Below are 5,576 nucleotides of genomic sequence, written 5' to 3'. Positions count from 1 at the left end.
GAAGTGAAGAAGAGTCTGAGTCTGAGTCGGAGTCAGAGTCTGTCATAGCTCCTAACACTCCTGATGTCCCAGTCAAGGTCCCTTCCCACTGTTTTATCATAAGGTCGTGGCTGATTTAGAGGCTGAGTCTACTAGGGTCACCCCCACTCCCGCGAAAGGTGACAACCTGAAGCCTGTTCCAGGGGCCACCTCCTCTGCTGTGTCGCCTCTGACTGACAACGAGATATCTGTCCTCTCCCAGCTTTTCACTCGTGTCAACTTAATGAACGCTAAGTTTGCTTATGACTCGTCTCAATTTAACTGCAATGAAATTCTGAATGACTATGAGGAATTTGACTTGAGTGACTACCCACCTCACCTAGCCAAAGAACTTGAAAACGGGAAACCAGAACCCCTGTCATTGAGGAGACCGAACCTATTAACGTAGGAACCGACAACACACCTCAAGAACTTAGGATAGGGACAACCCTGGACCCCTCAGAAAGACAACAGTTCGTTGACCTCCTCCACGAATATAAGGACGTATTCGCCTGGTCCTACAGAGACATGCCCGGGATTGATAGGGAAATTGCAGAGCACCGGATACCCATTAAGCCCGGAGCTAAACCTGTGAAGCAGAAGTTACGCCGGATGCGTCCTGAATGGGCCCTAAAAATCAAGGAAGATGTGGATAAACAATTTAAGGCTGGTTTCATCAAAGTGTCTGAATACTCCGACTGGATGGCCAACATTTTTCCTGTACCGAAGAAAGACGGGAGAATTCGGGTTTGCGTCGACTTCAGGGATCTGAACAAGGCGAGTCCAAAGGACGACTTCCCTTTGCCACATGTTGACATTATGGTGTACAATACTGCCGAGCATGCTCTCCTATCATTTATGGACGGGTATGCTGGGTACAACCAGATTAAAATGGCCGAGGAAGACATGCACAAGACTGCTTTCACTACATAGTGGGGTACATATTGCTACACAGTTATGCCCTTTGGTCTTATCAACGCCGGAGCACCTATCAAAGAACCGCTATCACTCTCCTACATGATATGATGCACAAGGAGGTAGAGGTATATGTCGATGACATGATCGTCAAATCAAGAGAACGGGATGGCCACATCAACGCCCTTCGGAAATTCTTCGCTCGTCTGCGGAAATACAACATGAGACTAAATCCTCAGAAGTGTGCATTCGGGGTCACCTCCGGAAAACTCTTGGGACATGTCGTCAGCAAAAGAGGCATTGAGATTGATCCAACCAAAATCAAAGCCCTTCAACAAATGCCTCGGCCTAGGAACGAGAAGGAGATTCGAGGATTTCTCCGTCAGGTCCAATACATCAGCTGCTTCATTGCCAAGCTTACCATGATTTGTGAACCGATATTCAAGAAACTTCGCGCCTCTGATCACACCGATTGGGACGATGACTGTCAAAAGGCCTTTGACAGGATAAAGGAAATCCTATCCAAACCTCCTGTCCTCATGCCACCTCAACGGGGGATTCCTTTATCCCTATACCTGACTGTTACCAACACAGCCATGGGAGCTATGCAAGCACAAACAGCCGACGGCGAAGAACGAGCCATCTACTACATTAGCAAAAAGTTCATTAAGTACGAGACAAGGTACACCCAACTGGAAAAGACATACCTTGCCCTAGTATGGTCAACAAAGAAGCTGCGGCATTATATGCTCAGCTACACGGTCCACATCTACTCCAAGATGGACCCGGTCAAATATATCTTCGAAAAACCCGTACTAAACGGAAGGCTGTCTAGGTGGACGCTCATGCTGTCCGAGTTTGATCTCAAGTTTTTACCCCTCAAAGTTATCAAGGGAAGAGCAGTTGCCGATTTCCTAGCTGAGAATCCCGTCAGCGAGGATCCAACGACTGATACATGGTCACTTCCTGACGAGGACATCCTTTGTGCCGATTCCGATGCATGGGACCTATACTTCGACGGTGCATCTAATCTGAGAGGCTTTTGGGTAGGAATCCTTATAATATCACCGGAGGGAGAACATGTTCCGATCTCGGTCAAGCTAGACTTCGCCGTCACCAACAATGCCGTTGAATATGAAGCATGCCTCATCAGCCTACAGGCAGCCATCACACTTGGCATCAAGAGACTGAGGGTACATGGCGATTCCTCACTCATCATCAATCAGGTGTCCGGATCATGGAAAATCCGATCTGACAGTTTAGCTCCCTACCGAGCAAAGATCAATCAAGAGGTCGAGTTCTTCGACCAAATCGACTACTTCCACTTGCCACGAGAGGAAAATCAATTTGCTGATGCCCTGGCAAAACTTGCCGCGCTCGTCAACATACCTGACGACATGACATCAATGCCCCTATGTGTCGAGAGGAGCGAGCCAGCCCACATTTTTGCCATCAACGACGACGAGGAAAGCCATGATGAACCTTGGTACCAAGCCATCCTCAACTACAAAACCAAAAACGAATTCCCTCCCAACTCTGATCAAAGAGGACAAAGAGCCATCCGTTTACTTGCATCACAATTCGTGATAAACCAAAATCAACTATACAAATGAACACCCCAAGGAATTCTCCTCCTTTGCATTGACCATCACAAAGCCAAAAACGTCATGGGAGAGGTCCACGACGGGGAATGTGGCCCTCACATGAGCGCAATGATGCTTACCCGGAAAATCACACGGCTAGGTTACTACTGGACCACCATGGAAGCCGATTGCCGTAACTATGTCAAACATTGCCACAATTGCCAAATCTTCGCCAACATACAACACATACCACCATCCCTTTTATACACCATGATGTCACCTTGGCCTTTCTCAACCTGGGGCATCGACATCATCGGGAAAGTCAACACGGTAGGCACCAAGGGGCATTATTTCGTCCTTGTCGCCATCGACTACTTCACCAAATGGGTAGAGGCACAGTCATATGCAGTCTTGACCGCGAAACAAGTGGCCAAGTTCATCCAAAACAACATCATCTGCCAGTATGGAGTACCCCATGAAATCATCAGTGATTAAGGCTCTCACTTCCGGGCGGAAACTCAGACCTTGCTGGACAAATACAAGATCAAACGACATCGATCATCCCCCTACCGTCCCCAAACTAATGGAGCGGTGGAGGCAGCTAACAAAACTCTTATCACCATTATCAAGAAAATGCAAGACAACTACCGCGATTGGCCGAGCAAGCTCCCATTCGCACTCTGGGGATACCGAACCTCCATTCGAACACCGACAGGCGCCACACCCTTCTACCTAGCATACGGTATGGTGGCGGTTCAACCGGTAGAGTCCCTGAGGCGGAATGGACCCGTCGAAGGTACGAGCAACTCACTCTTCTAGATGAACGGCGACTCAACGCCTTGCACAACGTCCAGCTATACCAACAACGTATACAACGGGCGTTCAACAAGAAGGTCAAACCCAGGAACATCAAGGAGGGCGACTTGGTCCTCAAGTCGGTCCAAGCACCGCTACCCGTCGATCCAAGGGGAAAATTCAAACCTAACTGGGCCGGGCCATACCTGGTCAATAAAATGCTTTCGGGGGGCGCAGTGAGACTGAGTGACCTAGATGGGGAGGATTTTACAAACCCGACCAACCTAGACCAACTCAAGAGATACTACCCTTGAACCATAGCAACCAACAACCCAAGCCTAGTTCTACCACTAGCACCCTCTTCATGTCAAGTTCCTCAACGCGTTCTGATTTGATATTGCATGTTTTATCGAGTCTAAGTTGCGGCACCTTGCCCGTTTCGAATGTCCTTTGATCTATCAAAGGCAACATCCATTTGCACTAAAACAAAAAAATCCCTGAACTACGAGCATGGTTTGATTTCACCTCTTCAGGTGGATACGTAGGCAGTCCCTCTTATACCTGAGGGATACAACCACAAAACCCAATCAAAAATTTACAAAGCATTTTGAACTACGATCATGGTTTGATTTCACCTATTCAGGTGAATACGTAGGCAGGCCTTTCTTACACAAGAAGGATACAACCATCCCCATGATCAAAAAGCAACCAACCCCATACGACAAAAACCCCCACATACAAAAAACATCCCCATCAAAAAAAGAAAGGGAACAACATTCCCTTTTCTCCACAAAATACAAAAATAAGCCTTTCTCCCTTCCTACAAAAATCCCACTTTCCCAAGTCCAAACGTTTAGGATGATTCAAGTCGAATTGCCCTTACAAAATGGATGGAAGAAAAAAACGTTCACAATTTTTGACACGAGCAATCCTCTTATTTTAATTAATAATGGGAGGGATTACAATTTTAACAACAAATAAAGCTCGACAAGTCTACAACTTGTCAAAGCTAAGGTGTCAACTAAAACACCTCACATAATAAAACTAGCACAAAACACACAATTACTAGCTAGTACAACATAATAAAAACTCACAACAATAATGCAACATAATAATAAAACGGGTAATGGAGGTCTTCACTCTTCCATTCTACCCTTGCCTTTTCCCTCGGGGTACATCTTCCCCTTGTTCTTCTTGTTGGCCCGCCTAGCATGGATTTCCTCCTCGGAACGGATCCTCAACGGATCTACAATGGCAACGGCCTCCGGTCTAGCACAAGACCCCATGTTCGACCCAAAACGAGCCAATGCACGACCCACCATAATCTTGGGACCTAAGCTTCTCCTCTTTGGTGGTCTTATCACATCGGGACTAGCTCCATCAACATACTCCTCAAAGAAGGCATGGTTGGCCTTGCCAACCACTCGATACTTCAATCGACAACCTCGTCCTTACGGAATTTGGATCTCTCTTCCAAGGGCGGAGCACTTGACCACTTGACATAAGCGGGAGTCACCCATGTCGTGGCAACGGGGTTTGGTACCTCCCAAAGCGACCGAGTGGCCCACCATCTCTCGAAGAACTCCACAAGCTCGGAGTTCCGGAAAACATTCTCTTGGACAAGAGTATCTTGAGCAGGCACTTTTTGTTGACACCCCATTTGCCTCATGAGCCTTTCGGGATAAATGAAGGAAACAACCTTCAAACCCACCACCATCAAGGACCGAGGACTAGCACCCGAAGCGGGCAACCCCGTGAAGGACCTCAAGTGCCACCTGTTGGGAAAAGTGTCCTCAACAATAGTGCGATCATATGATTTAAATATCATTATTAAATCTTATTTCAAGAATACGGAAGGGATGATACATTACATATATATATAGTCAACTGGTCCACACATATCGGTAATGATTGGCTGGCTAGAGTTTGACATTACTGTCGTGCGACGGTGGTGATCAGTTGATCCCTTGAGGTCACACCTAAAGGACGATTCCCTTAATTGAAAAGGTTAATTAGTTGTATACCGATACAGATTAATTAATTCTTTAAAATTGAACAATTCAATTTGTGAGAGAGAATATTGACATCTTATTGTAATGTGATTAAATAAGATTTATTTTAGTAATAAAATGCTTTGTTGCTAAAATTATTTATTGTTTGAGAAACAATAAAGATAAGAATGAATGGTTAATTATAATTACAAGAAGTTGTGAATTATAACTATATGACCCATTTTATTTATGTGATCAAGTATCACTAGTCAAT

Source organism: Silene latifolia, chromosome Y (genome assembly GCF_048544455.1).
Source record: "Silene latifolia isolate original U9 population chromosome Y, ASM4854445v1, whole genome shotgun sequence".
Lineage (NCBI taxonomy): Eukaryota > Viridiplantae > Streptophyta > Magnoliopsida > Caryophyllales > Caryophyllaceae > Silene > Silene latifolia.
The sequence above is the reverse complement of the archived record's forward strand: the minus strand, read 5'-3'. Positions refer to the sequence as shown.